General features: G+C 39.6%; 1 long non-coding RNA gene across 1 annotated transcript in view; it reads left to right on the top strand.

Moving 5' to 3' along the window:
• LOC138750267 (uncharacterized) overlaps positions 1–10,402 on the top strand; it is a 52,796-nt gene extending 42,394 nt beyond the window's left edge. Inside the window, exon 3 of the long non-coding RNA XR_011349214.1 lies at positions 10,097–10,402. This is a non-coding gene — a long non-coding RNA (uncharacterized lncRNA). The remainder of the gene's footprint in view (positions 1–10,096) is intronic.
• Positions 10,403–23,035: the final 12,633 nt, after the last annotated feature.

Here is a 23,035-nt window from a genome sequence, read left to right as displayed (position 1 = left end):
GCCGCCTGTCCACCCTACCAATGCCCTCATAATCTTGTAGGACTCTATTGTCACCACTTATCCTTCTTCACTCCAAAGGGAAAAGCCCTAGCTCTGTTAAGCTTGCCTCATTTTTCAGTTCAGGCAACCTCCTATAAATCTTCTCTGCACCCTAATAACCTGAATATGCCTGAGATTGCCTGATCTTGGAAGCAAAGCAGGCTCAGGACTGGTCAGGACTTGGAGGGGAGACTGCCTAGGGACACCCGGTGCTGTAGGATTCTGAGGGGCACTGGAGAAATGGGCAACACTCTGTCCGCCTTCTGGTAGAAAAAAGTTAAAGAATTTCATGTATGTTACATTCTAAATGTAGTGTTACATGATGATAGTGAAACATTTACATTTACCCTCTCCAAAGCTTCCAGTAATAAGGAAACCAGAACTGAACACAATATTCTAATTGTGGTCTAACCAGTTTTCTCGAGCTGTAACGTGACCTCTCAACTCTTGAGCTCAATCTCCAACTAATGAAGGCCAGAATACCATAAGCCTTCTGAACGATCCTATCAACCTGCAAGGGCAACCTTGAGAGATCTGGAATTGAGGGAACCACTCAGAAGTGGATGAAGTTGCATCCTGTAAAAATATGTATCAGGAGTCGGCAAGGCAGCCAGAAGGAACCAGAGGCTTTGAAATGATGCAGGCTCGCAATACTGTTGCCTTCTTCATAGATGTTATCAGTTTATTGCCTTGTTACACAGAATAAAACACTTTGAATATGCCAGCCACTGAGGTGACAACTGACAAACCTCTTCAAGAGTCAACTCTCCCTCATGCAGCATCTCTGTTTTGAGTAGAAGGCTGTTCTCACAAAAATAGCCATCACAGTCGGCACTTTGTTGCCCTTAGAATGCCTGGCACTGCTCCCAGCATGCACGGTGCTGCTCCCAGCATGCTCCAACCATGGCCAACCCCACGCCTGACAGCACTGGCACAGCGAGGGTCACAAGGCCATGTCTCAAGGTTGCAGGTGGTCGTAGTTCACAAACCTTCTGCCTGACACCACCTCCCCCCACCCCAAGCTTCAAGAACAGTGTTAATTAAATAGCTATCGGGCTCTTGTGAGCAGAGGGGAAGAAGCTGTCCTGTTCTGTTGGGTGTTCATCAGGCTTCTGTTCCTCCATCCCGATGGTAGCAGTGAGAAGATGGCATGGCCCAGGTGGTGGGGATCCTTGAGGATAGTGGCTGGTTTCTTGAGACACCGCCTCTTGTAAATGTCCTCGATGGAGTGGGGACTAATGCCCATGGTGGCACTGGCTGAGTTCACAACATTCTGTTGCCTTTTCTTGTCTTGTGTATTGGCAGCTCAGGTGATGCAAACGGTAGAAATTAGCAAGTCTTTGGTGACATCTCAAATCTCCTCAGACTCCTCACTCTGTTGCTCAGGCAGAGTTAACTCTTGGGGAGGGGGTCACCTGTTTTTCTTTAATTTTTATAATTAGACAAACAGCACTGTAACAGGCCACCAATTCGGTCCTACAAGTCCTTACACCCCATTGACCTACACCCCAGTATGTTTTTGAAGGGGACGTGTTATTCAGATGTCATGTGTTGTTCAGGGGTCACCCGTTGTTCCGAGGTCACCTGTTGGTCAGGGAGAGGTGATCTGTTCATCAGGGGTAACCTGTTATTCAGAGAGTGGTTGCCAGTTGGTCAGGTTGTCACCTGCTGGACAATGGTCATGAATTGGTTAGGGACAGGTCATCTGTTGGTCAAGTGGACATCTAGGTCAGGACAGGGCATGTTTGGTCAAGGAGTAGTTAGTTACCTGTTGGTCAAGGGTTACCTGCTGGTCAGGAAGAGGTGACCTGCAGGTCAGGGGTCACCTTTTGGCTAGGTAGAATTCTGTTTGGTGAAAAGTCACGTGTTAGTCAGGAAGGATTCATCTATTGATCAGGAAGGAATCACCTGTGGGTCAGGGCCACCTGTGGGTCAGCAAGATGTCTTCTATGAATCAGGAGTCACCTGTTGGTTATGGGCCACTTGTGGGTCAGGGCAGGCTCAAAGGTGGATCCGGCATCACCTGTTGGCAGGTTATAGTCACCTGTTGGACAGGGGCCCCGTTTGGGTGAGGGAAAGGTTTTCTCTTGGTTATGCAGTGGATCACTTGGTCAGGGGTTATCTGTTGGTCAAGGGTCACATATTGGTCAGGGAGAAGTCACCTGTTGGTCAAAAGTCACAATGACCATTTTTGGAGGACCTTAATGATTGCTCTGTTCAATTCTTAGTGCATGCCTCAACCCCTCCAAACCAGATCCCCAGTACCTTCAGGTAGTCCATTGTGACTGTAAAAGGGATGGGGGATAGGTTGGGCCAGTTAACCCTGGCGACCAACGTGGACTCAAATGGCCTGCATATGGTGGTCACCTATTGGTCAGAGAGAGATCTCCTGTTGGGCATGTGACAGAATATATAGAAATATTTTTGGGAGATAAATTGGGAAACATAGAGCAGGTTATGTACATACACACACTTTAAAGCAGATCTTATTTGAAATACTGAAGAATTTATATCCACAGTGACTTTGCAGAAGTTGTAAAGAACAGCACTGGAGATTTCACAAGTTGGTGTTTACTGAATTGACGTTAAGGTTGAATAGACTATTGTCTTTAAAGCAACAGCAAGAGACATACTGTCTCTTGATTCCTTTTGCAAGGCCTTTGAAGAGTGCACAAAAAAGTCATTAAAGGGTTCTTGCTTACCTAAAAACAACAGATGAACCGGCAGACGGACTTTGATGGTTTGCTGGAGAAGGTCAGTTGTTTTTATACATGAGAGAGGGACCACATATTGACCATGGGTTACCAATGGGTCAAGTGTCAACTGTTGGTCAGTGGTCAGATGTTGATGAGGGAGAAATGAACTGTTGGTCAGGGAGAGGTCTCCTGTTTGTTAAGGGTCACTTGTTGGTCAGAGATCAGCTGTTGTTCAAGGTCAGCTTTTGGTCAGGGGTCATCTTGTTCAGGAATCAACTGTTAGTCAGGTGTCACCTGTTAGCCTGGGGTGATCCATTGGTCAGAGAGAGTCACTTGTTGGTTAGGAAGGAGTCTACATTGGTCAGGAAGGAGTCTACATGTTAGTCAGGGAGACATCACCTGTTGGTCAGGGTCATATGTTGGTCAAGCAGTGGTCACTTGTTGGTCAAGTCACCTGTTAGTCAGGGGGTCATTTGTTGGTCAGGAAGGTGTTACCTGTGGTCGAGGGGTCTCCTGTGGGTCAGGGAGAGGTCTTCTTTTGGTCAGGAGGTCATCTATTAGTCATGGGTCACCTGTAGGTCAGGGAGATATCTCCTGCTGTTCAGAGGTCACCTGTTGGTTAGGGACAGGTAATTTTTGATCAGAGAGTGGTCACCTATTGGACAGGGGTCACACGTAGGTCAGGGTCGATTCACCTGTTGGTCCGAGAGAGATCACCTGTTGGTCAGGGAGTAATTAACCTCACTTTGATGTGACTGTGAGGATAGAGAACTGCAGATTCCATCCATCATCTGTCCCACCCCGTCTATCCCCATCTACCATCATCCATTATAGGAAGGATGTGGAAGCTATGAAGAGGGTGCAGAACAGAGTTCCCAGGAATTTGCCTGGATAGGAAAGTAAGTCTTAACCAGAGCTGACACTTTTCTCTTTGGAGTGAAGATGGATGAAAGGAGACTTAATAGAGGTCTACAAGATTCTAGGAGGCAGACCTAGGATGAATAATATTCCTCTCGCCCTTTCTGCCCCAAGATTCCAACTGTGCAGCCCCCACATATGCTGATGTCCTCAGCCACTAGGTTTGGCCACTGATTTCACTATCAGCTCTCTACAGTGTCTATCCCTTGTCTCTTGGGATCAGATATCACTGGCAAACTGTGTTGAGAAATGGCAACGTTGTCACTTGTACAAATCTAGCGTGTTCAGCCAGTGGAGACACAGTGCTCTCCCACATGGTACTGCTGCCTAGTCCTGCTACCAACTCCTCCGAGCTGTCTTTAAACAGTTTGTTAAAGGATGGCAGAATATAGTTTTCATGGGAAGACTCTTGGCAGGGTAGAGGATGAGAGGGATCTTGACGTCCGAGTCCATAGGAGACTCAAGCAGCTGTGCAGGTTGATTTTGTGATTAAGAAGCTGATCAGTGTATTGGCCTTGATTAATCGTGGAATTGGATTTAGGAGCCACGACGTAATGTTGCAGTGATATAGGGCCATGGTCAGACCCCAGTTGGAGTAGAGTGCTCAATTCTGGTCACCTCACTACTGGAAGGATGTGGAAACCATAGAAAGTGTGCAGAGGAGATTTCCAAGGATGTTCCCTAATTTAGAGAGCATGCCTAATGAAAGCAGGTGAGTCAATTCGGGCTTTTCACCTTGGACTGACAGAGGATGAGAGGACATGATGGAGGTGTTTAAGATGATGAGAGGCATTGATGATGTGAATAGTGAGAAGGTTTTTCCCAAGATGGGAATTATCGCAACAAGAGGACACGGGTTTGGAAATCTACTTACTGATCTGAGGTCGTCTAAAAGGTAACGCTGACACTAAAAAGAAGCTAAGGAATTATTCTGGACAGATTTCAATTCCAAATCTACCCAGAGTGGACGATCAAATTTATCCAAGTCATAAACCCAAAAAATCATACAGCGAATATTAAGTGCCCGATAGCAAAATCTCAAATTCCATAAGGCCAGACCTCCCTCCTTCTTAGGTTTCTGCAAGTGAAGCTGATTCAGTCTGATGCCCTCACCATTCGAAATATAATAGTGTGGTAAACCGCTGTCGTGCTGTGATTGGGTGCTGCTGACAGGAAATGCCTCCCGAGACCGATCCTACCCATAATTCTTTGTTTGCCTTGATCAGTCAATGAGGTTGACGGCTGTTCCAGTCTATAGTTAATAAAAGCCCATCAGTTTCATTAGTCATCAAAGATTAATTCTTCAAATCAATATCATCAAATTAAGATTTCGGAATAAAAATTGGGACAGCTGAAATAGGTATATGACAAAGTAATGTTATCATTTCAACAGCATTAATACGGCCAACCAAAGACAAAGTCAACAGGGTCCATCGAGTAAAAGATTGCTTCACAAAAGTGAATAAAGGAGCAAATTTTAATTTAAACAAATCTTTAAATTTCCTGGTGGTTTTAACACCTAAGTATGTACTATACTCTTTAACAATCTTAAATGGTATATTGTCATAAATAGGATCATGTGAGTTGATTGGGAATAATTCAGTTTGATGAAAATGTAGTTTATATCCAGAAAACCCTCCCAAAATGTGATAGAAAAGCGAGCATCGCAGGGATAGAACGAGCAGGATCTCAAATAGAGACTAGAAGATCATCTGCATCAAGATAGACGATGTCCTTTATCTCTTCCTTGAATCTCATTTGAATTACGGAGTGCAATTGCAAGGGGTTCTAACACCAGATTAAAAAGTGAAGTGTGAGGAGACGGCCTTGTCTAGTACATCGAAACAATGTGAGTGGCGAAGATTTGAGATCATTCGTAATAACTACTGCAGTTGGTTTAAAATAAAGTAACTTCATCCAGGAATTCAGTCCAAAACCAAAATTGAACCTTTCCAAAATTTCAAACAAGTATCTCCATTCAACTCTATCAAAAGTAAGGTGGACGAGCTGAAGGTGGGATAGACACTTGGCAATATGATGTGGTGGATATTAGTGAGATGTGTTTGTATGAGGGATGTGATTGGCACTTATATATTCCAGGATTTTGCTGCTTTAGATGTGAGAGAATTGGAGGGGTAGGGGGGGGGAGGGTTAAGGGGGTGTGTGGCATTACTTGTCAGGGAAAATATTACAGCAGTGGTGAGGCGTGATAGATTGAAGGGCTCGTCGAGGGAGGCGGTGTGGGTGGAATGAAAACATAGAAAAAATGAGGTTACAATTATAGGGGTGTATTATAGACCACCTAGTGGGGAGTGAGAACTAGAGGAGCAAATGTGGGAGGAAATAGCTGAGGTGTGCAATAAGCACAGAGTTGTGTTAGTTGGGGATTTTAATTTTCCTAATATAGATTGGGAGACGCCGTCAGTGAAAGGCCTGGGTGGCTTAGAATTTGTCAAATGTGTGCAGGATAGCTTGATGCAGCAATATGTTGAGGTATCCACGAGAGAGGGGGGAGTGTTGGACCTACTGTTGGGGAGCACTTTGGATCCAGTGATCATGGTACCATTAGTTTCCGCATAATTATGGAAAGGGATAGGTCTGGTCCGATGATGAAGGTCTTTGAGTGGGGGAAAGCCAGATTTGATGAAATGAGAAGGGATTTGGAGGGTGTGGTTTGGGCTGATTTGTTTTTTTTTGTGAAGGAGGTGGAGGAGAATTTAAAAGTGAGATTTTGAAGGTGTAGAATCTTTATGTTCCTGTAAGGATAGAAGACAGGGCCAGATGTTCAAGAGAGCTGTGGTTTTCAAGAGAGATTAGGAAGTTGGTTCAAGTCAAGAGGGAGGCTTACATTAAATACGGGAAGCAAGGGATGGACGAGATGCTTGAAAGATACAGAGATTGTAGAAAGAAGCTTAAGAAGGAAATTAGGAACGCGAAAAGAAGTTACAAGGTGGGAAAAGCAAATAGAGTGAAAGTAAATCCGAAGGGTTTATGCTATGTGAATAGCAAAAGGAGAGTGAAGGATAGAATTGGTCCACTGGAGAATCGGAGCATGTAAGGAGCCAAATGAGATTAGAGAGATATTGAATGAGTTCTTCTCATCGGTATTCACTAGGGAAAGGGCTATGGAATTGTGTAGGATAAGTGAGGCAAAAGGGGTAGTTATGGAAAACATAGGGATCAGCAAAGAGGGGGTGTTCGAACCTCTGAGGTATATAAAGCTGGATAGGTCTCCAGATCCCGATGGAATTTTCCCCAGGACCTTAAGGGAAGTCAGGGTGGAAATAGCAAAGGCTCTGACAGTGATTTTTCCACAGTCACTGGAGGAGGGTGTGGTGCTGTGGGATTGGTGTGTTGCAAATGTGGTTCCTCTGTTTAAAAAGGGCTTAAGGTGTAGGCCCAGCAATTATTGGCCAGTAATTTTGACATCGGTGGTGGGTAAACTAATGGAAAGTATTTTTAGGGATAATATGTATAAGTATCGAGAGGGGCAGGGATTGATCAGCGCCATCCAACATGGGTTTGTGATGGGAAGTCATGTTTGACAAATCTTGTTGAATTTTTTGAGGAAGTGAATAGAAAAGTTGATGAAGGTAGAGCAGTAGACGTGGTCTGTTTAGATTTCAGTAAGGCTTTCGATAAGGTTCCACATGGTGAGGTAGGTTCAGTCACTAGGGATAGATGTTGAGGTAGTCAGATGGGCACCAGAGAGTCATGGTGGACAACTGTCTGTGAGGATGGAAGTCAGTGACCAGCGGTGTGCCTCAGGGATCGGTTTTGGGTCCTTTATTGTTCATCATTTACATGAATGATTTGGATGATGGTGTGGTAAATTGGGTAGTAAATATGTGTATGATACAAAAGTGGGGGTGTTGTGGATAGTGAGGAGGGTTTTTGTGGACTGCAGAAGGATTTGGACGGCTTAGAAGAGAGGGCTGAATGGTGGCAGATGGAGTTTAATGTAGAGAAGAGAGATGTACTTCATTTTGGGAAAAATACACAAAATGAAGTGAAGGGGAGGGGGTGTTGATGAATGCAGAAGAACCAAGAGATCTTGGAATAACGGTTCAGCGTTCTTTGAGGGTGGCGACTCATGTAGATAGGCTGGTGAAGAAGGCTTTTGGTATGGTGGCCTTATAAATCGTAGCATAGAATATAGGAGGTGGGAGGAAATGTTGAGGCCAGGTTTGGAATATTGTGTGCAGTTCTTGTCTCCAAATTATAGGAAGGATATCAATAAGGTAGAGAGGGTGCAGAGAAGATTTACTAAAATGTTTCCTGGATTGCAGTATGTAGAATACGGAGAAAGTTTGAGTAGACTGGGTCTTTATTCATTGGAATGCAAAAGGTTGAGAGGCGATTTGATAGAGGTATATAAATTTATGAAGGAAATAGATAGAGTAGATGTGTATAGTCTCTTCTTTTTTAAATTTTTTAAAAATTTTTCACACCATAAACCACATTGACCAAGATACATACATTTTCCTTTTCAAATATATACAGTACCATTTTCTCCCCCCTCCCTCCTCCCATCCCTCCCTCCCTACCTCTACCCCCATCCATTTAAAGTACAAAATCTAAGATACATTATACCATTCAAACAATGTTGTCATTCAATAAAAATAAACAAGAAATTCCACTGAGTCAATTCTTTTCATTTCCTTCTCCTTTCGTTAATTTAGGTAGTGAATGTCCCCAGTAGGTTTTCTCTATTGTGTTTCATGTAAGGCTCGCATATTTGTTCAAATATTTCAATATTATTTCTTAAAATATATGTTATTTTTTTCTAATGGAATACATTTATTCATTTCTATATACCATTTTTTTTTTAAATTATCTTCCAATTTCCAGGTTGACATAATACATTTTTTTGCTACGGCTAGAGCTATCATAACAAGTCTTTTTTGTGCACCATCCAAATCAATTCCAAATTCTTTCTTCTTTATGTTACTTAGGAGGAAGATCTCTGGATTTTTTGGTATATTGTTTTCTGTAATTTTATTTAATATATGGTTTAGATCTTCCCAAAATTTTTCTACTTTCTCACATGCCCAGATTGCATGAATTGTTGTTCCCATTTCTCTTTTACATCGAAAACATCTGTCAGATACTGTTGGGTCCCATTTATTTAACTTTTGAGGTGTAATGTATAGCCTGTGTATCCAGTTATATTGTATCATACGTAACCTCGTATTTATTGTATTTCTCATCGTTCCAGAACATAACTTCTCCCATGTTTCCTTTTTTATTTTTATATATAAACCTTGTTCCCATTTTTGTTTAGTTTTACCATTTATTTCTTCATTCTACTGTTCTTGCAGTTTAATATACATATTTGTTATAAATCTTTTGATTATCATTGTATCTGTAATCACATATTCAAAGTTACTTCCCTCTGGTAACCTCAGACTGCTTCCTAATTTGTACTTCAAGTAGGATCTCAATTGGTAATATGCCAGCACTGTATCTTGAGTTATATTGTATTTATCTTTCATTTGTTCAAAGGATAATAATCTATTTCCTGAAAAACAATTTTCTATTCTTTTGATCCCTTTTTTCTCCCATTCTCTAAAGGAAAGGTTATCTATTGTAAAAGGGAGTAACTTATTTTGCGTCAATATTAGTTTTGGTAATTGGTAATTTGTTTTATTTCTTTCTACATGAATCTTTTTTCCAAATATTGAGTAGATGATGTAATACTGGAGAACTCCTACGTTGTACCAATTTTTCATCCCATTTATATAATATGTGTTCAGGTATCTTTTCCCCTATTTTATCTACTTCTAATCTAGTCCAATCTGGCTTTTCCCTTGTTTGATAAAAATCTGATAGGTATCTTAATTGTGCGGCTCTATAATAATATTTAAAGTTTGGCAGTTGTAAGCCTTCTTGTTTATACCATTCTGTTAATTTATCTAGTGCTATCCTCGGTTTCCCACCTTTCCATAAAAATTTCCTTATTATGTTCTTTAATTCCTTGAAGAATTTCTCTGTCAAGTGTATTGGCAATGCCTGAAATAGGTATAATATCCTTGGGAAAATGTTCATTTTAATACAATTTATCCTTCCTATTAGTGTTAATGGTAAATCTTTCCAATGCTCTAAATCGTCTTGTAATTTTTTCATTAGTGGATAATAATTGAGTTTATATAGATGGTTGAGAATTTTATTTATTTGTGTACCTAGGTATCATATTGCTTGCATTTGCCATCTGAATGGTGATTCCTTCTTAAATTTTGAGAAATCCGCATTATTCATTGGCATTGCTTCACTTTTATTTACGTTAATTTTGTAACCTTCAATTTCTTATATAATTCTTTTATTTATAATTCTGGTTCTGTTAAGTATACTATAATATCATTCGCAAATAAACTGATTTTATATTCCTTGTCTTTTATTTTTATCCCTTTTATTTTATTTTCTGTTCTTATCAATTCTGCTAGTGGTTCTACATCCTGGTGCGAGAAAGTGACAAACAAGATGTGCTCCACACCAGGGTCATGCCTAGCGCGGAATGCCACACTGACCACCGGCTGGTTCGCTGCAAGCTCAACCTTCACTTCAAGCCAAAGCCCAGGAACAATAAAGCCCCCAGAAAGAGGTTCAATGTTGGAAAACTGCAGTCAGACGAAGCGAGAGGAAACTTCCAGGCAAACCTCAAAGCATAGCTCGACGTTGCAACCCGCCTCACGGACCCGTCCCCTGAAACCCTCTGGGATCAGTTGAAGACTACCATACTGCAATCCACTGAAGAGGTACTGGGCTTCTCCTCCAGGAAAAACAAGGACTGGTTTGACGAAAACAGCCAGGAAATCCAGGAGCTGCTGGCAAAGAAGCGAGCTGCCCACCAGGCTCACCTTACAAAGCCGTCCTGTCCAGAGAAGAAACAAGCCTTCCGTCGCGCATGCAGCCATCTTCAGCGCAAACTCCGGGAGATCCAAAATGAGTGGTGGACTAGCCTCGCCAAACGAACACAGCTCAGCACGGACATTGGCGACTTCAGGGGTTTCTACGAGGCTCTAAAGGCTGTGTACGGCCCCTCACCCCAAGTCCAAAGCCCGCTGCGCAGCTCAGACGGCAAAGTCCTCCTCAGCGACAAGATCTCCATCCTCAACCGATGGTCAGAACACTTCCAATCTCTTTTCAGTACCAACCGCTCAGTCCAAGATTCCGCCCTGCTCCAGCTCCCTCAACAGCCCCTAAGGCTAGAGCTGGATGAGGTTCCCACCCTGGATGAGACATATAAGGCAATCGAACAACTGAAAAGTGGAAAAGCAGCAGGTATGGATGGAATCCCCCCAGAAGTCTGGAAGGCTGGCGGCAAAACTCTGCATGCCAAACTGCATGAGTTTTTCAAGCTTTGTTGGGACCAAGGTAAACTGCCTCAGGATCTTCGTGATGCCACCATCATCACCCTGTACAAAAACAAAGGCGAGAAATCAGACTGCTCAAACTACAGGGGAATCACGTTGCTCTCCATTGCAGGCAAAATCTTCGCTAGGATTCTACTAAATAGAATAATACCTAGTGTCGCTGAGAATATTCTCCCAGAATCACAGTGCGGCTTTTGCGCAAACAGAGGAACCACTGACATGGTCTTTGCCCTCAGACAGCTCCAAGAAAAGTGCAGAGAACAAAACAAAGGACTCTACATCACCTTTGTTGACCTCACCAAAGCCTTCGACACCGTGAGCAGGAAAGGGCTTTGGCAAATACTAGAGCGCATCGGATGTCCCCCAAAGTTCCTCAACATGATTATCCAACTGCACGAAAACCAACAAGGTCGGGTCAGATACAGCAATGAGCTCTCTGAACCCTTCTCCATTAACAATGGCGTGAAGCAAGGCTGTGTTCTCGCACCAACCCTCTTTTCAATCTTCTTCAGCATGATGCTGAACCAAGCCATGAAAGACCCCAACAATGAAGACGCTGTTTACATCCGGTACCGCACGGATGGCAGTCTCTTCAATCTGAGGCGCCTGCAAGCTCACACCAAGACACAAGAGAAACTTGTCCGTGAACTACTCTTTGCAGATGATGCCGCTTTAGTTGCCCATTCAGAGCCAGCTCTTCAGCGCTTGACGTCCTGCTTTGCGGAAACTGCCAAAATGTTTGGCCTGGAAGTCAGCCTGAAGAAAACTGAGGTCCTCCATCAGCCAGCTCCCCACCATGACTACCAGCCCCCCCACATCTCCATCGGGCACACAAAACTCAAAACAGTCAACCAGTTTACCTATCTCGGCTGCACCATTTCATCAGATGCAAGGATCGACAATGAGATAGACAACAGACTCGCCAAGGCAAATAGCGCCTTTGGAAGACTACACAAAAGAGTCTGGAAAAACAACCAACTGAAAAACCTCACAAAGATAAGCGTATACAGAGCCGTTGTCATACCCACACTCCTGTTCGGCTCCGAATCATGGGTCCTCTACCGGCACCACCTACGGCTCCTAGAACGCTTCCATCAGCGTTGTCTCCGCTCCATCCTCAACATCCATTGGAGCGCTCACACCCCTAACGTCGAGGTACTCGAGATGGCAGAGGTCGACAGCATCGAGTCCACGCTGCTGAAGATCCAGCTGCGCTGGATGGGTCACGTCTCCAGAATGGAGGACCATCGCCTTCCCAAGATCGTATTATATGGCGAGCTCTCCACTGGCCACCGTGACAGAGGTGCACCAAAGAAAAGGTACAAGGACTGCCTAAAGAAATCTCTTGGTGCCTGCCACATTGACCACCGCCAGTGGGCTGATAACGCCTCAAACCGTGCATCTTGGCGCCTCACAGTTTAGCGGGCAGCAGCCTCCTTTGAAGAAGACCGCAGAGCCCACCTCACTGACAAAAGGCAAAGGAGGAAAAACCCAACACCCAACCCCAACCAACCAATTTTCCCTTGCAACCGCTGCAATCGTGTCTGCCTGTCCCGCATCGGACTGGTCAGCCACAAACGAGCCTGCAGCTGACGTGGACTTTTTACCCCCTCCATAAATCTTCGTCCGCGAAGCCAAGCCAAAGAAAAAAGTGGTTCTATAGCTAATGCGAACAATAAGGGTGTTTGTGGGCATCCCTGCCATGTTGACCTGCTTAAGTTAAATTGCTTTGATATATATCCATTTACTGTCACTTTCGCCAATGGCCCCTTATATAATGCTTTAATCCAATTAATATACTTCTCTGGTAAACTGAATTTTTGCAATACTTTAAGTAAATAATTCCATTCTACTCTGTCAAAGGCCTTCTCTGCGTCTAAAGCAACTGCTACTGTTGGCGCTTTACTCCCTTCTACTGCATGAATTAAGTTAATAAATTTACAAATATTGTCTGTTGTGCGTCTTTTTTTAATAAATCCAGTTTGGTCTAGATTTACCATTTTAGGTACATACTCTGCCAATCTGTTTCCTAATAGTTTAGCTATTATCTTATAATCTGTGTTAAGTAATGATATTGGTCTATATGACACTGGTGCGAGTGGATCTTTCCCTTGCTTTAGTATTACTGTAATTATTGCTGTTTTACATGAATCTGGTAAGCTTTGTGTTTTATCAATCTGGTTGATTACTTCCAGGAGGGGAGGAATTAATAAATCTTTAAATGTTTTATAGAATTCTATTGGGAATCCATCCTCTCCTGGTGTTTTATTATTTGGTAATTTTTTTATTATCTCTTGTATTTCTACTATTTCAAATGGTTCTGTTAATTTATTTTGTTCCTCTATTTGTAATTTTGGTAGTTCAATTTTAGTTAAAAATTCATCTATTTTCCCTTCTTTCCCTTCATTTTCAGTTTGGTATAATTGTTCATAGAATTCTCTAAAGTTTTCATTGATCTCCGTTGGATTATATGTGATTTGTTTGTCTTTTTTCCTTGATGCCAATACCATTTTCTTAGCTTGTTCTGTCTTAAGCTGTCATGCTAGAATTTTGTGCGTTTTTTCCCCTAGTTCATAATATTTCTGTTTTGTCTTCATTATGTTCTTCTCCACCTTATACGTTTGTAGTGTTTCATATTTTATTTTTTTTATCTGCCACTTATCTTCTTTTAGTTGTATCTTCCTTCATTGCTAATTCTTTTTCTATATTTACTATTTCCCTTTCCAACTGCTCTGTTTACTGATTATAGTCCTTCTTCATCTTGGTTACATAACTTATTATTTGCCTTCTGATGAATGCTTTCATTGCATCCCATAGTATAAACTTATCTTTCACTGATTTCGTATTTATTTCAAAATACATTTTAATTTGTCTTTCAATGAATTCTCTAAAATCCTGCATTTTAAGTAGCATGGGGTTTAATCTCCCTCTGTACATTCTTGGAGGGATGTCCTCTAACTCTATTGTCAATATCAAGGGTGAATGGTCCGATAATATTCTAGCTTTATATTCTGTTTTTCTTACTCTATCTCGCATACGAGCTGATAACAAAAATAGGTCTATTCTTGAGTATGTTTTATGTCTAGCCGAGTAACATGAATATTCCTTTTCATTTGGGTGTTGTTTCCTCCATATATCCAAAAGTTGCATTTCTTCCATCGATTTAATTATGAATTTGGTTACTTTGTTCTTTCTGTTAATTTTTTTCCCAGTTTTGTCCATGTTTGAATCCAAATTCAGGTTGAAATCCCCTCCTATTAATATGTTCCCTTGCGTATCTGCTATCTTCAAAAAATATCTTGCATAAACTTTTGATCTTCTTCGTTAGGTGAATATACATTGAGTAGATTCCAAAACTCCGAATATATCTGACATTTTATCATTACATATCTCCCTGCTGGATCTATTATTTCCTCTTCTATTTTAATTGGCACATTTTTACTAATTAATATAGCTACTCCTCTTGCGTTTGAATTATATGACGCTGCTGTTACATGTCCTACCCAATCTCTCTTTAATTTCTTGTGCTCCAATTCAGTTAAATGTGTTTCTTGCAGAAATGCAATATCAATTTTTTCTTTTTTCAGTAAATTTAGCAGTTTCTTCCTTTTAATTTGGTTATGTATTCCGTTAATATTTAAAGTCATATCGTTCAGCGTTGCCATTTTATACTTTGTTTATCTTCCCTTTCCGTTTCTCCATCATCACCTTTCCTTCTTATCCATTTCTGCTTTCTTGTTTTGAACACTTTATAAGACAACATTTCTAAAACATCAAACATTTTCATTATTCTCCTATTTAAAACTTCTTTAACCCCATTCTCCCCTCCCCCTCCTGAGTTGTCCTTTATCCCTTGTCGGACAACCACATCTCCCCTCTCCATTTGGATTTGCGAATTCACTCGCAAACGTCAGCTGATTTTGCAGTGACCGTAATTCCTCCCCACCCAGCCCCCCCCAGAAAAGATTTCAATTTTCATATGTAACAAAGGTCACTCTTTTAATTCCCTCCTTATTCCCTCTATTCCATTTCCCTCCCTTATTAATTCTTGTCTATACTCTATATATTTTCTTCTAAATAAGGATACATTCATGTATGCACACTATATATATACACACATATACCCCTTTACACACATACATATAGATCGTGGTCATTTTTACTCTTATTAAATGTCTTCATCTCTCTGCTTGTTTTGTAGTTGTTCTGCAAATTTCCTTGCTTCCTCTGGATCCGAGAATAGTCTGTTTTGTTGCCCTGGAATAACTATTTTAAGTACCGCTGGGTATTTTAACATAAATTTATATCCTTTTTTCCATAAGATCGTTTTTGCTGTATTGAACTCCATCCTCTTCTTCAGGAGTTCAAAACTTATGTCTGGATAGAAAAAAAAATTTTGACCTTTATATTCCAGTGGCTTTTTGTCTTCTGTTACTTTCTTCATTGCTTTCTCCAATATATTTTCTCTTGTTGTATATCTTAAGAATTTTACTAAAATGGATCTTGGTTTTTGCTGCGGTTGTGGTTTCGGGGCTAGTGTTCTATGTGCCCTCTCTATTTCCATTTCTTCCTGTAATTCTGGTCGTCCTAGGACCCTGGGGATCCAATCTTTTATAAATTCTCTCATATTCTTGCCTTCTTCATCTTCCTTAAGGCCCACTATCTTTATATTATTTCTTCTAATATAGTTTTCCATTATATCTATCTTCTGAGCTAACAGCTCCTGTGCTTCTTTAGCTTTTTTATTAGATTCTTCTAATTTCTCTTCTAATTCTTTTACTTCCATGTCTACAAATGTTTCACATTTTTCCATATTTTCCACTCTTTTTGCCAATTCTGATATGACCACTTCCATTTTAATTATTCTTTCTTCTGCGTTTTTATTCTTCTTTTTATCTCATCAAATTCTTGTAATTGTCATTCTTTCACTGATTCCATATATTCTTTAAAAAAAGGTTCATCCATTGTCTTGCTTTTCTCTTCTTCTTCCACTTCTTTCTCTTCTTCTTCTTCTTCCTCTGGATTGACCATCTGTTGTTTCCTTGTTTTCTTTTTACCCTCTTCTTTCTTGTTGTCGTTATTGTCTGTGTTCTGCACCTGTTGCTGTGTTGCAGGTGTCTCTCTCAGCTGTGGAGATCGACTCCGCAGCTGTTCCCCCCTCCCGTCAGTGTGTTTTTTTGCATGCGGGGTTGCGCACTTTTACTCGGCTCTGCAAGCCATTTTTGTAGTCCCGAGCACGGGACCTCCACTGACCTGAAGGAGCGGGCTTCTCTCTCTGCGGCGGGCCTCCTCGGACAGGTAAGGCCTTCACCTTCTTCTTCCGACATTCTTTCTTCCTCTTCTTCCCGTTGTTTTCGAGTTTTCTCTCTTCGCTGCCATTTTCTTCTAACCTTTATTTTTACTTTATTGTAAATTTTAATCTTGTACCTTTGTGTTTTGTGTGTTTTTTTTAAACTTTTCCGGAGAGGGCTGGAATTCCCTGACCGGCCACAACTCCATCACGTGACTCCTCCACCATTTAAGATTGTTAAAGAGCATTTTATTTATTTAGGTGTTAAAATCACCAGAAATTTTAAAGATTTGGTTAAATTAAATTTTGCTCCTTTATTTGCTGGGTGGGGAGGAGTTACAGTCATTGCGAAATCACTTGATGCTTGCGAGTGAATTCGCAAATCCAAATGGAGAGGGGAGATGTGGTTGCCCGAAAAGGGATAAAGGGCAACTCAGGAAGGGGAGGGGATAGAGGGGTTAAAGAAATTTTAGATAGGAGAATAAGGGAAATGTTTGATGTTTTAGAAATGTTCTCTTATAAAGTGTTCAAAACAAGAAAGCAGAAATGGATAAGAAGGAAAGGTGATGATGAGGAAACGGAAAGGGAAGATAAACAAAGTATGAAATGGCTACGTTGAACTATATGACTTTAAATATTAACGGAATACATAACCAAATCAAAAGGAAGAAACTGCTAAATTTACTGAAAAAAGAAAAAATTGATATAGCATTCGTGCAAGAAACACATTTAACTGAAATGGAGCATAAGAAATTAAAGAGAGATTGGGTAGGACATGTAACATCAGCGTCATATAATTCAAAAGCTAGAGGGGTAGCTATATTAATCAGTAAAAATGTACCAATTTTAATCGAAGAGGAAATAATAGATCCAGCAGGGAGATATGTAATGATAAAATGTCAGATATACTCGGAGTTTTGGAATTTACTCAATGTATATTCACCTAACGAAGAAGATCAAAAATCTATGCAAGATATTTTTTTGAAGATAGCAGACACGCAAGGGAACACATTAATAGGAGGGGATTTCAACTTTAATTTGGATTCAAATATGGATAAAACTGGGAAAAAAATTAACAGAAAGAACAAAGTAACCAAATTTATAATTAAATCGATGCAAGAAATGCAACTTTTGGATATATGGAGGAAACAACACCCAAAGGAAAAGGAATATTCATATTATTCGGGTAGACATAAAACATACTCAGCTCGTATGGAAGACAGAGTAAGAAAAACAGAATATAAAGCTAGAATATTATTGGACCATTCACCCTTGATATTGACAATATCCAAGAATGTATAGATGGAGATTAAACTCCATGCTACTTAAAAGGCAAGATTTTAGAGAATTCATTGAAAGACAAATTAAAATGTACTTTGAAATAAATACAGAATCAGTGAAAGATAAGTTTATACTATGGGACGCAATGAAAGCATTCATCAGAGGGCAAATAATAAGTTATGTAACCAAGATGAAGAAGGACTACAATCAGGAAACAGAGCAGTTGGAAAGAGAAATAGTAAATATAGAAAAAGAATTAACAATGAAGGAAGACACAACTAAAAGAAAAGAATTGGCAGATAAAAAAAATAAAATATGAAACACTACAAACATATAAGGTGGAGAAGAACATAATGAAGACAAAACAGAAATATTATGAACTAGGGGAAAAAAACGCACAAAATTCTAGCATGGCAGCTTAAGACAGAACAAACTAAGATAATGGTATTGGCATCAAGGAAAAAAGACAAACAAATCACATAAAATCCAACGGAGATTAATGAAAACTTCAGAGAATTCTATGAACAATTATACCAAACTGAAAACGAAGGGAAAGAAGGGAAAATAGATGAATTTTTAACTAAAATTGAACTACCAAAATTACAAATAGAGGAACAAAATAAATTAACAGAACCATTTGAAATAGTAGAAATACAAGAAATAATTAAAAAACTACCAAATAATAAAACACCAGGAGATGATGGATTCCCAATAAAATTCTATAAAACATTTAAAGATTTATTAATTCCTCCCCTCCTGGAAATAATCAACCAGATTGATAAAACACAAAGCTTACCAGATTCATGCAAAACAGCAATAATTACAGTAATACCAAAGATAGGGAAAGATCCACTCGCACCAGCATCATATAGACCAATATCATTACTTAACACAGATTATAAGATAATAGCTAAACTATTAGAAAACAGATTAGCCGATTATGTACCTAAAATGGTAAATCTAGACCAAACTGGATTTATTAAAAAAAGACGAACAACAGACAATATTTGTAAATTTATTAACTTAATTCATGCAGTAGAAGGGAGTAAAGTGCCAACAGTAGCAGTTGCTTTAGACGCAGAGAAGGCCTTTGACAGAGTAGAATGGAATTATTTATTCAAAGCATTGCAAAAATTCAGTTTACCGGAGAAGTATATTAATTGGATTAAAGCATTATATAAGGGGCCATTGGCGAAAGTGACAGTAAATGGATATATATCAAAGTAATTTAATTTAAGCAAATCAACAAGGCAGGGATGCCCACTATCACCCTTATTGTTCGCGTTAGCTGTAGAACTACTAGCAGAATTGATAAGAACAGAAAATAAAATAAAAGGGATAAAAATAAAAGACAAGGAATATAAAATCAGTTTATTTGCAGATGATGTTATAGTATACTTAACAGAACCAGAATTGTCAATAAAAGAATTACATAAGAAATTGAAGGAATATGGAGAAGTGTTGGGTTACAAGATTAACGCAAATAAAAGTGAAGCAATGCCAATGAATAATGCCGATTTCTCAAAATTTAAGAAGGAATCACCATTCAGATGGCAAATGCAAGCAATAAGATACCTAGGTATACAAATAAATTAAAACCTCGGCCATCTATATAAACTCAATTATTATCCACTAATGAAAAAATTACAGGACGATTTAGAGCATTGGAAAGATTTACCACTAACACTAATAGGAAGGATAAACTGTATTAAAATGAACATTTTCCCAAGGATACAATACCTATTTCAGGCATTGCCAATATACTTGACAGAGAAATTCTTCAAGGAGTTAAAGAAAATAATAAGGAATTTTTTTATGGAAAGGTGGGAAACCGAGGATAGTACTAGATAAATTAACAGAATGGTGTAAACAAGGAGGCTTACAACTGCCAAACTTTAAAAATTATTATAGAGCCGCACAATTAAGATACCTATCAGATTTTTATCAAACAAGGGAAAAGCCAGATTGGACTAGATTAGAACTAGATAAAATAGGGGAGAAGATACCTGAACATATATAAATGGGATGAAAAATTGGTACAATGTAGGAGTTCTCCAGTATTACATCATCTGCTCAATATTTGGAAGAAGATTCATGTAGAAAGAAATAAAACAAATTTCCAATTACCAAAACTAATACTGATGCAAAATCAGTTAATCCCTTTTACAATAGATAACCTTTCCTTGAAAGAATGGGAGAAAAAAGGGATCAAAAGAATAGAAAATTGTTTTTCAGGAAATAAATTACTATCCTTTGAACAAATGAAGGATAAATATAACATAACTCAAGATACAGTGTTGGCATATTACCAACTGAGATCCTACTTGAAGGACAAATTGGGAAGCAGTCTGAGGTTACCAGAGGGAAGTAATTTTGAATATGTGATTACAGATACAATGATAATCAAAAAATGTATAACAAATATGAATATTAAACTGCAAGAAAAGGAGAATGAGGAAACAAATGGTAAAACTAAACAAAAATGGGAACAAGATTTAAACATAAAGATAAAGAAGGAAACATGGGAGAATTTATGCTCTGGAACTATGAGAAATACAATAAACACGAGGTTACGTATGATACAATATAACTGGATACACATTACACTGGATACACATTACACCTCAAAAGTTAAATAAATGGGACCCAACAGTATCTGACAGATGTTTTCGTTGTTAAAAAGAAATGGGAACAACAATTCATGCAATCTGGACATGTGAGAAAGTTGAAAAATTTGGGGAAGATCTAAACCAGATATTAAATAAAATTACAGAAAACAATATACCAAAAAACCCAGAGATCTTCCTCCTAAGTAACATAAAAAACAAACAATTTGGAATTGATTTGGAGGATGCACAAAAAAGATTTGTTAAGATAGCTCTAGCCATAGCAAAAAAATGTATTATGTCAACCTGGAAATTAGAAGATAATTTGTGAATACAACAATGGTATATAGAAATGAATAAATGTATTCCATTAGAAAAAATAACATATAGTTTAAGAAATAATATTGAAATATTTGGACAAATATGGGAGCCATACATGAAACATAATAGAGAAAACCTACCGGGGACATCTACCACCTAAATTAACGAAAGGAGAAGGAAATGAAAAGAATTGACTCAGTGGAATTTCTTGTTTATTTTTATTGAATGACTACATTGTTTGACTGGTTTAATGTATCTTAGATTCTGTACTTTAAATGAATGGGGGGGAGGTAGGGAGGGTGGGATGGGAGGAGGGAGGGGTGGGGTAGAAAATGACACTATATATTTGAAAAGGAAAATGTATGTATCTTGGTCAATGTGGTTTATGGTGTGAAAAATAAAAAAATTTAAAAAAAAACAATCTTAAATGGTATATTGTCATATATAGGATCATGTGAGTTGATTGGGAATAATTCAATTTTATGAAAATGTAGATTCAGAGGAAAGTTTAGTGGTGATAACAGAGGCCAGATGTTATTTTCCACAGAGTGTGGTGGGTGCCTGGAATGCATTGCCAAGGGTGGTGATGGAGGCTGGAACAAGAGGGACATTCAAAAGACAACATGGAATGTCCAGGGAAGTTCTAATTTATTCATCACAATCCCACCTGAAATCACCATTATTGACGGATTGCGATGAAGGCCATTGGTCATCCTGATGAGTTCTAGAACATTCCATTCTGTTATAAACAGGGTGAATGCGATGTTGGGATTCATTTCCAGAGAGACAGCAGGCAAGAGCAGGGGTGTGATGTTGAGACTCCATCAAGCTCAGGTAAGGCCTCTCTTGGAGTATTGGGGACAGTTTTGGTGCCTTATTTGAGAAACAAAGTGCTGGCTTCGGAGAGGGTTGAGAGAAGATTTGCTGGAATGTGACCAGGATTGAAAGGGTTAACATTATGAGGAATGGTTTTCAGCTGGATTGCAGAGGATGAGGGGAAACATATCGAGGCAGTTCAAATGCTAAAGGCCTGGCCAGAGTAAATGGGGAAAGGATGTTTCCCATGGCCTGGATTTTAGGACGAGGGTATAATTTCTGGAGAAAAGATGCCAATTTAAAAGAGAGATTCAGAAAAATTTCTTTAGCCAGAGGTTCATGATCTGTGGAGCTTGATCCCACAGGCGGCTGTGGAAGCGAGGTCTTTGGGAGTATTTAAGGCAGAGATTGCTATGCTTTGTATTAGTCTGGGAATCTTGGTTTAAGGGAAGAAGCCAGGGAATGTGTTAAATATTCGACCAGCAGCAATAGAAATTCACAAAGGCAAGGGTATCTTCACAACAATCATTTATTTATTAATAATCTCTTACTTCACTTGAAACTTAAATCTAACTTATCCACATGATGTGCAAATGTGTGTGCATGCGCGCATGGGGCAAAACCCAAACTATTAAATTATAAGCTTAATTCTGAAGAGTTGATTTTAATGTTCAGTCTCAGAAGTTTTTGTGTTGAAAATAGTCTTTACTGCTGTTCAAAAGCAATTATGGAGGAAGCGTGAGCCATCAGACCTCAAAACTCACAAATTTCTTGTCAAGTTGTTTCCAAAGAATTGTTTCTTCATATGACTGATTTTCCACTCTTGCATGGAAATTTCAGGACGTTTTTCTTCCCCAATGATTTAAAAAACCCAAGCAAGGGTTACACGAAGTCCCATGAAGAAACAGACGCAATAGAACTGCCCTTGTATCATTGTGCCTCCTGTGAGGTTCAAAAATCCCAACAGAACCACAAAGTACAAGACACGGCTTTAATTCGAGTCACACCAGCGGGAATAAGTAGTATTAATGTCAGGTGGACACTGTCACCTGGCTAATACAAGAATCTCATTGGAATTTTACCATGGGGAGGTACAATATTTAAGGCATATTCTTGAATACAAATTTGATGGACATCCCTTTAAACTTGTTTGAGGTACATTGTTTCATGTCTCAGCTTTTCACATTTCTGGATGCACTTTCTTAAGAAATGGAAATGATAGACGTCAAACAAGACTTCACATGAACAAGTCATCTTGAATAGATGTCATTTCTCATGTACAAGTGAGTTGCTGTTGAGATGCTGGATTCCAATCAGTTTAACATCCACGTTTTGTATGCCTTGGGCTTTGAAGACTTCCTCACTGTGCTGTAGGTTTGGAACGGGCCACGATTTGAACTGAACAGGAGTCTGGCAGAGGCTGCGGGAGCATCGGAGACAAATCCACGGTCACCCAATGACTGTGAAGGGACTCTCTTTGACCTCTCTTTGCCTGACTGTAAGGGGAGCCAGTCAATGTTCAGGCTCACAGTGAATCTTTGTCTGCATTATTGTCAGACTGAGGGCAATAATTTCAGATTCAGATTTATAGTCAAGGTACATGAATGATCGCACATACAACCCTGAGATTTGTTATCTTGTGGGCCAGGCCAAATGACCACTTCTTGGAATTGCAAGAAAAAACTGGACACTGCG

This window comes from Narcine bancroftii, unplaced genomic scaffold (genome assembly GCF_036971445.1).
Source record: "Narcine bancroftii isolate sNarBan1 unplaced genomic scaffold, sNarBan1.hap1 Scaffold_111, whole genome shotgun sequence".
NCBI lineage: Eukaryota > Metazoa > Chordata > Chondrichthyes > Torpediniformes > Narcinidae > Narcine > Narcine bancroftii.
This window is presented reverse-complemented; position numbering and strand designations above follow the sequence as displayed.